The sequence below is a fragment of the Lytechinus pictus genome, chromosome 7, assembly GCF_037042905.1.
Source record: "Lytechinus pictus isolate F3 Inbred chromosome 7, Lp3.0, whole genome shotgun sequence".
Lineage (NCBI taxonomy): Eukaryota > Metazoa > Echinodermata > Echinoidea > Temnopleuroida > Toxopneustidae > Lytechinus > Lytechinus pictus.
The window spans coordinates 21,314,931-21,328,431 of record NC_087251.1 but is presented as its reverse complement, the minus strand read 5'-3'; positions in this window follow the sequence as shown (position 1 = coordinate 21,328,431).

Below are 13,501 nucleotides of genomic sequence, written 5' to 3'. Positions count from 1 at the left end.
ATATTCAGTAAATTGTATGTCATACCAAGAGCATAATAGATCTGTATAAAAGGATGGAATTTGCTTTTTCATACATAAAATTAACATATCTTTTTTAGAACAATTGAAACGGAGACACAAAGGCATCGGTCCTATCTTTGCTGTCCAAAATTTTAACAAGTACATCCATGGTTGATCATCGTATTTTAAATATTTTGAAATCCATGAAAGTTTCAATGAAGATAATTTTGAATTTAAATCTATCATATCTAATCCTCCTTTATGAAATGAATTAATACAAACATTTCGTTTTATCTTTTCTTTTTTTCGAGCCCCAAATAAACGTATACATCATTTTCTCTAATTCACGTGCCAGGTTGTTTGACACGTGTATTACAGTTGCAGGGTAAACAATCTGTGATATTATCAAAGATTTAAGTATTACTATTTTGCCACATATAGTTAAATTTCTCATTTTCCAGATGTTCATTATAGATTGAATTTTAACTAATTTTGTATCACAATTCATTCTTTCTTTTTTACGTTTATCCGTTCCTACAAAAATACCAAGGTATTTCACTAGATCATTTGTCCATTGTATATCTCTTAAGGTTTCATCTTGAGGGAAGATGGACATTGCATGAGTTTTTGTTAAATTAAGTTTAGGGCCTGCAATTTCTCCAAATTGCCTTATATCTTCTTTCGCAATATTACCGGAATTAACAAAACTCACAAAACTTACTGCATCATCAGCAAGCTGTGATATTTTGATTTCTTTTTCTGAACACTGGGTTCCATTTTCTCCTGGAATAATGATTCCTTAAATATTATCGTTTTGTTGTCTCACCTGCATAGCAGAGTGATACTATAGGCGCCGCTTTTCCGACGGCGGCGGCGGCGGCGGCGGCGTCAACACCAAATCTTAACCTGAGGTTAAGTTTTTGAAATGACAGCATAACTTAGAAAGTATATGGACCTAGTTCATGAAACTTGGCCATAAGGTTAATCAAGTGTTAATAATATTACTGAACATCCTGCCTGAGTTTCATGTCACATGACCAAGGTCAAAGGTCATTTAGGGTCAATGAACGTAGACCATGTTGGGGGAATCAACATCAAAATCTTAACCTAAGGTTAAGTTTTTGAAATGTCATCATAACTTAGAAAATATATGAACCTAGTTCATGAAACTTGAACATAAGGTTAATCAAGTATCACTAAACATCCTGCATGAGTTTCACGTCACATGACCAAGATCAAAGGTCATTTAGGGTCAATGAACTTTGGCCGAATGGGGGTATCTGTTGAATTACCATCATATCTTTGAAAGTTTATGGATCTGATTCATGAAACTTAGACATAATAGTAATCAAGTATAACTAAACATCCTGTGCAAGTTTCAGGTCACATGATTAAGGTCAAAGGTCATTAAGGGTCAATGAACTTTGGCCAAATTGGGGTATTTGTTGAATTATCATCATAACTTTGAAAGTGTGTTGGTCTAGTTCATAATACTTGGACATAAGAGTAATCAAGTATCACTGAACATCCTGTGCGCATTTTAGGTCACATGACCAAGGTCAAAGGTCAATAAACTTTGGCCATAATGGGGGTATCTGTTGAATTACCATCATTACTTTGAATGTTTATGGATCTGACTCTTGTAACTTGAACATAAGGTTAATCAAGTATCACTGAACATCCTGCATGAGTTTCACGTCACATGACCAAGGTCAAAGGTCATTTAGGGTCAATGAACTTTGGCCGAATTGGGGGTAGCTGTTGAATTACCATCATATCTTTGAAAGTTTATGGATCTGATTCATGAAACTTAGACATAATAGTAATCAAGTATTACTAAACATCCTGTGCAAGTTTCAGGTCACATGATCAAGGTCAAAGGTCATTTAGGGTCAATGAACTTTGGCCAAATTGGGGTATTTGTTGAATTATCATCATAACTTTGAAAGTGTGTTGGTCTAGTTCATAATACTTGGACATAAGAGTAATCAAGTATCACTGAACATCCTGTGCGCATTTTAGGTCACATGACCAAGGTCAAAGGTCAATAAACTTTGGCCATAATGGGGGTATCTGTTGAATTACCATCATTACTTTGAATGTTTATGGATCTGACTCTTGTAACTTGAACATAAGGTTAATCAAGTATCACTGAACATCCTGCATGAGTTTCACCTCACATGACCAAGGTCAAAGGTCATTTAGGGTCAATGAACTTTGGCCGAATTGGGGGGTATCTGTTGAATTACCATCATTACTTTGAATGTTTATGGATCTGACTCTTGTAACTTGAACATAAGGTTAATCAAGTATCACTGAACATCCTGCATGAGTTTCACCTCACATGACCAAGGTCAAAGGTCATTTAGGGTCAATGAACTTTGGCCGAATTGGGGGTATCTGTTGAATTACCATCATATCTTTGAAAGTTTATGGATCTGATTCATGAAACTTAGACATAATAGTAATCAAGTATTACTGAACATCCTGTGCAAGTTTCAGGTCACATGATCAAGGTCAAAGGTCATTTAGGGTCAATGAACTTTGGCCAAATTGGGGTATTTGTTGAATTATCATCATAACTCTGAAAGTGTGTTGGTCTAGTTCATAAAACTTGGACATAAGAGTAATCAAGTATCACTGAACATCCTGTGCGCATTTTAGGTCACATGACCAAGGTCAAAGGTCAATAAAATTTGGCCATAATGGGGGTATCTGTTGAATTACCATCATTACTTTGAATGTTTATGGATCTGACTCTTGTAACTTGGACATAAGAGTAATCAAGTATCACTGAACATCCTGTGCGAGTTTCAGGTCACATGATCAAGGTCAAAGGTCATGTAAGGTCAAAGAACTTTGGCCACGTTGGGGGTATTTGTTGAATTGCCATCATATCTCTGTAAGTGTATTGGTCTAGTTCATAAAACGTGGAAATAAGAGTAACCAAGTACATGTATCACTGAACATCTCGTGCGAGTTATAGAAGTTTTCAAAATCAGCACCGCTGCTATATTGAATCGCGTGATGCAGGTGAGACCGCCAGAGGCATTTCACTTGTTTTATTTTCCTTGCCATAACATCAGCAATTAATAAAAACAGTAAGGCTGAGAGTGGGCAGCCTTGTTTTACACCTTGTTCTATTTTGAAATTTTGTGACATCCAACCGTTATTAATCACTCTACCGGAAGCATAATAATACAGAACTTTAATCCAATTAATAAATGAATTCTTGAATTTTAATTTATGTAATAACTGAAATAAAAATTGATGGTTAACATTATCAAAAGCTTTTTTTGACATCTAAAAAAATGAAATAACCTGGAAGATTTAGGTGCGAACAAAGATCAATTACATCTTCAACTAAACGAACATTTTCTGAAGCTGAACGCAATTTTAGATAACCAGTTTGATCCTTAGAAATGATATCATCGATAACACGTTGAAGACGTGAACAAATGACTTTGGCTGCAATTTTGTAATCGATGTTTAGAAGTGATATAGGACGCCAATTGTCAAGTAAACCTCTGTCACCTTTTTTTATGTAACAATATCAAAATACCTTGCTTTTGAGATTCTGACAACTTATTATTTCTGTAACCTTCTTTCAAACTATTGATAGCCATATATTTTATATCTTGCCAAAAGCATTGATAAAACTCTGCTGATAGTCCATCGCTACCTGGAGTCTTGTTACCTTTCATTGACTTCAATGCTTTGTAACACTCGGATTCTGTAAGTAAACCCTCGCAAAGGTCAGCTTCTTCTTCCGACAGGGTAGTAAACTCAACATCATTCAAATAATCATATATTTCTGTTACAAGAACATTATTCTTATTTGAATATAGATTTTGGTAGTGTTCATAGATTTCTTTTAAAATGGCTTCTTCATCAAAAATGACATCTTTATCCCATTTCAAAAAGTCTAGATGTTTCTTTATCGCGTTCCTTTTTTCCAATTTGAAAAAATATTTTGATGATTTTTTCACCTTCTTCCATCCAATTTTCACGGGATCTCACAAAGGCACCTTTACATTTATCTTCAATTAATTTATCAATCTGCTTAGTAACATCGTTAAGTTCAGTGAGATTATTGTCTCTCGGGTGAGCATCATTTGCTTTCGAAAGGATTTCAAGTTTACTTTGCGAGGTATGATATATTTGGTTTCTATCCTTCTGTATTGTCTTTGAGTATTTCATTGCATATTATTTGATCTTTATCTTGCATAAATCCCATAACATTTGATCATTATAGTTTATATTTTCTAGTTTCACTTTCTTTATAATATTTCTGATTGTTTCTTTAGATATGTCGTCTCTAAGAAGTGAGTTATTAAATTTCCATATACCTTTGCCCTTAACTGAAGATGAAATCAATTACGTTATAAAAACACTTGAGACAGTAATATTTAACGTATCTTTGAGTTATTTTTGTCTCGCCTGCAGAGCAGAGCGAGACTATAGGCACCACTTTTCCGACGGCGACGGCGGCGGACTCGTCTACATTGAAATCTTAACCTAGGTGAAGTTTTTGAAATGTCATCATAAGTTAAAAATTATATGAACCTAGGTCATGAAACTTAGACATAAGGGTGACTAAGTATTACTAAATATCTTGCTTAAGTTTCAGGCAACATGACCAAGGTTAAAGGTCATTTAGGGTAAATGAACATAGACCATGTTGGGGGAATCAAAATCGAAATCTTAACCAAGGTTAAGTTTTTGAAATGTCGTCATATGAGCCTAGTTAATAAAACTTGGACATGAGGGCAATCACGTATTTATACTGAACATTCTGCTTAAGTTTTAGGCCATGGGTCAATGTACACAGTATTTTATTATCGTATGAATGTTTTCTTTTGTGAATAATTATTCATTAGCTGTTTTCAAAGTCAGTGCTGCTGCTATATCAAATCGCGTAATGCAGGTGAGACTGCCGGAGGCGTTCCACTTGTTTATATAGATTCTATCAACTAAAAGGGACTTAACAACACATAAGAGACTTAAAATAGCATTATAAAAAATCTAAACTAAATATCTTAAATGTGAATGATATTTTGTTTAGAATGCCTAATGTTCTGTCATATCTGAATATGATGTTAAAGATTATTCAAAATATTTAATTTCGGCATTGTTTCCCTTTTCATTTGCATCAATGTACTATGTCCACGCTTTTACGTGAGTTTATATTATGACGTGTGATAGCTAATGTAAATCATGTCCTCCTCATTCCTTGTAATCATTATCACATTTCCTTCTATTGTCTTCTCACTTTTGAGGAGAAGGAGACGAGTTTTATTTTAATAGATTTTGACTCTTCAATCTTCATCTTTACGACTTTGCACACCATTCAGTCTTCCATATAAAATTCACAAAAACGCGTTGCTTTCTTCGCTCGCTCATATATCAATGTACAAGATTTGCACAACTGTTATTCAGTCATTTAATGTTACAGTTAAAACCTCTTAACTAGGGATTAAAGAATTAAAGAATAAAACACATCAACTTACGAAACAGAATAAGTAATCAAGTGATTCTAATAAACGGTAATAACAAAAATCGTATTGTAAACATGGCCATATATTGTGCTCAACATTAAGACTTTGTATTACAGTACTTGGGAATAAAAAATGTGATAAAAAGTTTTATTTTCCTTCCTTCAAGTCGCCTGATATTTTGTTTTAATGACATTTTATTCGGCGACATTTGCTCCGATGGAAAATCGGCACGTTTATCCAAGCACATAATCCAACATGTAAAACTAAATAAACCCTAACAGGTCTATGGATGTAATAAATAGCCTTATAGTCTAGATACTTATAAGCTGAATGCGAACAGAACGTGCTTAGTCAGATTATTTTAAAGAGTTGGATATTTTCTTTCTGGGAGATAGTGTCCTGTGAATGATGAATACACTGCGTTGCCCCTTAAATTGAAGAATAAAACCCCCATTCAGATTATTTTTTTTAAATCATACGTGTTTGCAAGGATGTAGTTTAGTTCTTTCTGAAAAAAATAAGGATATGTATGTGTAAGAATGTAAGTAATTTCTGTCTTGGAGATGGTGTCCTATGAATGATGAGCCTACTGTGCTTGCCCCTTAAACTGTAGGAGAACGGAACGCCCAGTCAGATTATTATTTTAAGTATTTGTAAAAATGTAGTTTATTTCTATCTGGGAGATGGTAACCTGTGAATGATGAGCCTACTGGGCTTTAACCTAAAACTGTAGGACAACGGAAAGCTCATCTTATTCAGATTACTGTTTTATATTGGGTATTTTTTAAGAATGTAGTTAATATCTGGGATATGGTTTCCTGTGAATTATGAGCCGACTGTGATAACCCCTTAAACCATATATAGGATAACGGATTACCGAGCCATATTAGTGTATTTTTTATTATTAGTATTCATGTTTAGAAAGTAGTCAATGTCTGTCTGGTAGATGGTGTCCTGTGAATTATGAGCCGACTGTGTTAACCCCATAATTAGTGTATTTAAAAAATACTATGTATATGTAAGAATGTAAGTAATTTCTGTCTTGGAGATGGTGTTCTATGAATGAACCTACTGGGCTTGCCCCTTAAACTGTAGGAAAACGGAACGCCCAGTCAGATTATTATTTTAAGTATTTGTAAAAATGTAGTTTATTTCTGTCTGGGAGATGGTGTCCTGTGAATGATGAGCCTACTGGGCTTGCCCCTTAAACTGTAGTAGAACGGAACGCCCAGTCAGATTATTATTTTATATTGAGTATTTTGTAAAAATGTACTTTATTTCTGTCTGGGTAATGATGAGCCTAATGGGCTTGCCCGTTAAACTGTAGGAAAACGGAACGCCCAGTCAGATTATTATTTTAAGTATTTGTAAAAATGTAGTTTATTTCTGTCTGGGAGATGGTGTCCTGTGAATGATAAGCCTACTTGGCTAGCCTCTTAAACTGTAGGAGGACGGAACGCCCAGTCAGATTATTTTTTTATATTGAGTATTTGTAAAAATGTAGTTTATTTCTGTCTGGGAGATGGTGTCCTGTGAATGATGAGCCTACTTGGCTTGCCTCTTAAACTGTAGGAGGACGGAACGCCCAGTCAGATTATTATTTTATATTGAGTATTTGTAAAAATGTACTTTATTTCTGTCTGGGAGATGGTGTCCTGTGAATGATGAGCCTACTGGGCTGGCCCCTTAAACTGTAGGAGAACGGAACGCCCAGTCATATTATTATTTTATATTGAGTATTTGTAAAAATGTAGTTATTTCTGTCTGGGAGATGGTGTCCTGTGAATGATGAGCCTACTGGCCTTGCCCCTTAAACTATAGGAGAACGAAACGCCCAGTCAGATAATTATTTCATGTTAAGTATTTGAAAGAATGTAGTCTATTTCTGTATGGGAGATGGTGTCCTTTGAATGATGAGCCTACTGAGTTTGCCCCTTAAAGTGTAGGAGACGGAACGCCCAGTCATATAATTATTTTATGTTGAGTATTTGTAAAAATGTAGTTTATTTCTGTCTGGGAGATGGTGTCCTGTGAATGATAAGCCTACTTGGCTTGCCTCTTAAACTGTAGGAGGACGGAACGCCCAGTCAGATTTTTTTTTTATATTGAGTATTTGTAAAAATGTAGTTTATTTCTGTCTGGGAGATGGTGTCCTGTGAATGATGAGCCTACTGGGCTTGCCCCTTAAACTGTAGGAGAACGGAACGCACTGTCAGATTATTATTTTATATTGAGTATTTTGTAAAAATTTACTTTATTTCTGTCTGGGTAATGATGAGCCTACTGGGCTTGCTCCTAAACTGTAGGAGAACGGAACGCCCAATCATATTATTATTATATATTGAGTATTTGTAAAAATGTACTTTTTTTCTGTCTGGGTAATGGTGTCCTGTGAATGATGAGCCTACTGGCCTTGCCCCTTAAACTATAGGAGAACAGAACGCCCAGTCAGATAATTATTTCATGTTAAGTATTTGAAAGAATGTAGTTTATTTCTGTTTGGAAGATGGTGTCCTTTGAATGATGAGCCTACTGAGTTTGCCCCTTAAAGTGTAGGAGACGGAACGCCCAGTCATATAAATATTTTATGTTGAGTATTTGTGAAAATGTAGTTTATTTCTGTCTGGGAGATGGTGTCCTGTGAATGATGAGCCTACTGGGCTTGCCCCTTAAACTTTACGAGAACGGAACGCGCAGTCAGATTATTATTTTATATTGAGTATTTGTAAAATTGTAGTTTATTTCTGTCTGGGAGATGGTGTCCTGTGAATGATGAGCCTACAGGGCTTGCCCCTTAAACTGTAGGAGAACGGAACGCCCAGTCATATTATTATTTTATATTGAGTATTTGTAAAAATGTAGTTATTTCTGTCTGGGAGATGGTGTTCTATGAATGATGTGCCTACTGGACTTGCCCCTTAAACTGTAGGAGAACGGAACGCCCAGTCAGATTATTTTTTTATATTGAGTATTTGTAAAAATGTACTTTATTTCTGTCTGGGAGATGGTGTCCTGTGAATGATGAGCCTACTGGGCTTGTCCCTTAAACTATACGAGAACGGAACGCGCAGTCAGATTATTATTTTATATAGAGTATTTGTAAAAATGTAGTTATTTCTGTCTGGGAGATGGTGTCCTGTGAATGATATGGCTACTGGGCTTGCCCCTTAAACTGTAGGAGAACGGAACGCCGAGTCATATTATTATTTTATATTGAGTATTTGTAAAAATGTAGTTATTTCTGTCTGGGAGATGGTGTCCTGTGAATGATGAGCCTACTGGGCTTGCCCCTTAAACTGTAGGAGAACGGAACGCACAGTCAAATTATTATTTCATATTGAGTATTTGTAAAAATGTAGTTTATTTCTGTCTGGGAGATGGTGTCCTGTGAATGATGAGCCTACTGGCCTTGCCCCTTAAACTATAGGAGAACAGAACGCCCAGGCAGATAATTATTTCATGTTAAGTATTTGAAAGAATGTAGTTTATTTCTGTTTGGAAGATGGTGTCCTTTGAATGATGAGCCTACTGAGTTTGCCCCTTAAAGTGTAGGAGACGGAACGCCCAGTCATATAAATATTTTATGTTGAGTATTTGTGAAAATGTAGTTTATTTCTGTCTGTGAGATGGTGTCCTGTGAATGATGAGCCTACTGGGCTTGCCCCTTAAACTATACGAGAACGGAACGCGCAGTCAGATTATTATTTTATATTGAGTATTTGTAAAATTGTAGTTTATTTCTGTCTGGGAGATGGTGTCCTGTGAATGATGAGCCTACAGGGCTTGCCCCTTAAACTGTAGGAGAACGGAACGCCCAGTCATATTATTATTTTATATTGAGTATTTGTAAAAATGTAGTTATTTCTGTCTGGGAGATGGTGTTCTATGAATGATGTGCCTACTGGACTTGCCCCTTAAACTGTAGGAGAACGGAACGCCCAGTCAGATTATTTTTTTATATTGAGTATTTGTAAAAATGTACTTTATTTCTGTCTGGGAGATGGTGTCCTGTGAATGATGAGCCTACTGGGCTTGCCCCTTAAACTATACGAGAACGGAACGCGCAGTCAGATTATTATTTTATATTGAGTATTTGTAAAATTTTAGTTTATTTCTGTCTGGGAGATGGTGTCCTGTGAATGATGAGCCTACTGGGCTTGCCCCTTAAACTGTAGGAGAACGGAACGCCCAGTCAGATTATTATTTTATATTGAGTATTTGTAAAAATGTACTTTATTTCTGTCTGGGTAATGGTGTCCTGTGAATGATGAGCCTACTGGGCTTGCCCCTTAAACTGTAGGAGAACGGAACGCCCAGTCATATTATTATTTTATATTGAGTATTTGTAAAAATGTAGTTATTTCTGTCTGGGAGATGGTGTCCTGTGAATGATGAGCCTACTGGGCTTGCCCCTTAAACTGTAGGAGAACGGAACGCCCAGTCAGATTATTATTTTATATTGAGTATTTGTAAAAATGTAGTTTATTTCTGTCTGGGAGATGGTGTCCTGTGAATGATGAGCCTACTGGGCTTGCCCCTTAAACTATACGAGAACGGAACGCGCAGTCAGATTATTATTTTATATTGAGTATTTGTAAAATTGTAGTTTATTTCTGTCTGGGAGATGGTGTCCTGTGAATGATGAGCCTACTGGGCTTGCCCCTTAAACTGTAGGAGAACGGAACGCCCAGTCAGATTATTTTATATTGAGTATTTGTAAAAATGTAGTTATTTCTGTCTGGGAGATGGTGTCCTGTGAATGATGTGGCTACTGGGCTTGCCCCTTAAACTGTAGGAGAACGGAACGCCGAGTCATATTATTATTTTATATTGAGTATTTGTAAAAATGTAGTTATTTCTGTCTGGGAGATGGTGGCCTGTGAATGATGAGCCTACTGGGCTTGCCCCTTAAACTGTTGGAGAACGGAACGCACAGTCAGATTATTATTTCATATTGAGTATTTGTAAAAATGTAGTTTATTTCTGTCTGGGAGATGGTGTCCTGTGAATGATGAGCCTACTGGCCTTGCCCCTTAAACTATAGGAGAACAGAACGCCCAGTCAGATAATTATTTCATGTTAAGTATTTGAAAGAATGTAGTTTATTTCTGTTTGGAAGATGGTGTCCTTTGAATGATGAGCCTACTGAGTTTGCCCCTTAAAGTGTAGGAGACGGAACGCCCAGTCATATAATTTTGTCATGCTACAAAATTGTAAGAATGTAGTTAACTTTTGTCTAGGAGACGGTGTCCTGTGAATTATGTGCCTACTGGGCTTGCCCCTTCAAACTGTAGATAGATGGAAAGTCATAGTCAGATTATTTTTTATGTTAATTATTTGAAAGAATATAGTAAGAAGATGGTGTCATCAGTCCCATCGTTGGCATACCCACCAGGTTGTGCACATAACTGTTTTATGAAATTATGTGAAACTTCAAAATGTCATAACTTATTTTACACCGGACGTTGATGATTTTTTTTTCAGCGTTATGCTTGTTGGATTTGTCTCGTTTTCATTCAAATCCACACTTTGATGGGGGGGGGGGGGGGGGGGGAGGTAAACTTGTTTTAAGTATTTGTAAGAACGTAGTTCATTTCTGTCTGAGAAATGATGTCCTGTGAATGACGAGCATCTTAGTCTTACCTCTTTAACAGTAAGAGAACGGAACGCCCAGTCAGATCATTATGATTTTTTTTTAACTTGAAGTATTTGTAAGAATGTAGTTAATTTTTGTCTGTGATATGGTGTCCTGTGAATGATGAATCTACTATGTTAGCCTCTAAAACTGTAGAAGAATGGAACGCCGAGATTTTTTTAAAGTAAGTATTTGTAACTTCTGTCCAGGAGGTGGTGTCCTGCGAATGAGCTCCCTTTCAAGATTTTGACAGGAGTGGGAATTCAGCAACCATGAATTAAGGTTCGTAAAGTGATTTCCAAGCGTCAACGTGCATTACAAACAATCATAATATTCTTTATAAGTTTTTTTGGGGGGATAAAGTGAACCGTATGAAAAACAGTTCTACCAACGTCAATTAGATGATAATAATCGTAATAACTGATGGGAAGAAGTTAAGCTTTTCACTGGGCAGATGTTATATGCTTTATTTACAAATCCGGCATGGCCCATGTGATCAACTCCTTCTTTGCCTCGTCAAAAGATCTGCACCTACTGCAATCTCTTGAATCATAGCCTTAACAGAATCACCCCCACCGATGAGTATATCATATACCTGTATAATCATGATGTAGACAGAAAACTGAGATCCATCGATGCAACGAAGGAACCTTGTCCAGATGGAATACCTTCCTGGATTCTCACCAAAAAAAAAAGAAAAGAAATTTAACATTCTTACGGAACCCGTATGCCCATAATCAATTCTTCTCCCAAAGAAGGTTATTTCCCCCTATCTGGAAATTAGCGAATGTAATCTCATTACCGATAATCAACCCGCCTGTGTCTATCAAAAACGATCTGAGACCTATATCTCTAACCCCGGTGTTGGCAAAATTATTAGAATGTTATGTTTATAAATTGATCATATGGAATACTTTCCTTCCACAAGCTGATCCAATCCAGTATAGGAATATCCCGGGGTCTTCAACTGTACATGCAATGTAAAATTAGTATCACCTGATTTTTGTGCATTTGTGTACGTTTTTTGTCTTTTTTATATGTGTAATACTATCTTCTATTTGAATGTTTTTATGATTATAAACTTTTTTTAGGAGCATGTACCATTATTTAAAATTATCAGTAATTATCTATCTTTGAAAATGTATGCAATTGTTAACCATTTCATCTGTAATATATAATCAGACCAGTATAGTGTGCAGTTTGGTTATATTATAATAAGTTAAATTGAATTGAAAGAATGGAACACCTCGTCAGATAACTTGTTAAAGGGGCAATCGAGGAATGGGGACTATTATATCAGCCCATCTGATGCATATTCATGAAGGCGTGTATAACATGTTTTCACAAAATATTGCTAAACTTGAATATAATTCATAAATTCGTTATTTGTTATCAGTCTCAGATATTGATAACTTAAGCATTTTGTGCTCATTGAGATTTACTCTATTTATTTAGATTTAGGCCCTAATTATTTTTAGCCCTGAATATCCCGTTAACGTACCTAAAGTAATAATCAAATAATTTCAAAAATCAATCTTTTATAAGGGACCATATATTAATTGTGAATGCTTTATCAAAGGAAATTAAGGATATTTGTGTTCTTCAAGTTTTTAGGAGGTATTATTACTACTTATTCATTTTCGAATTAATTATTATTTTGCATGTTTGTTTGTATGGATTGTTAGGAAATTCCTTTCTTTGTGCCTTAATTTAAAAAAAATACTATGTCTGTTTAATTTGGGTCGGCCGTAGAAAAGGTTAATTTGTTTTTGGTTGCTACCCTTTCAGTGTAATACTTTATTTATGTTTTTGTTTGATTTTTATCATATTTGTACTATTTATGGTGTTGTTTTTATACTGAGAAAAATGAATTGAATTTGATATTTTGTCTGGGAGATGGTGCCCTAAGCCTACTGGGCTAATTAATCCTTTAAACTGTAGAAGAACGGAACGCCTAGTAGTTATGTAGTTAATTTCTGTCTTGGAGATGGTGTCCTGTGAATGATGAGCCTACTGCGCTGGTCCCTTAGACTGTAGGAGAAAATGAGACCCTCAGACAGATTAGTTTTTGTTATGTTAAGTATTTTTAAGATTCTAGTTAATTTCTGACGGTCTGGGAGAAGCTGTCCTGTGAATGATGAGGCTACTGGGCTAGCCCCACCGTAGAATAACGGCCATTCAGATTATTATTTTTTTTTCAATCTTTCAATTTTTCAAAGTGAAAATTGGTGTTTAAAAATCTGAAATGAAAACAATGACGACATATGTCAGTGTCGATCGGTATTCATAATGGGGGGGGGGGGGGCACCAATATTGTTCCCCTTGATGAATAAAGTGACGGAGTGGGTGAAGGTTATAATATAAACAT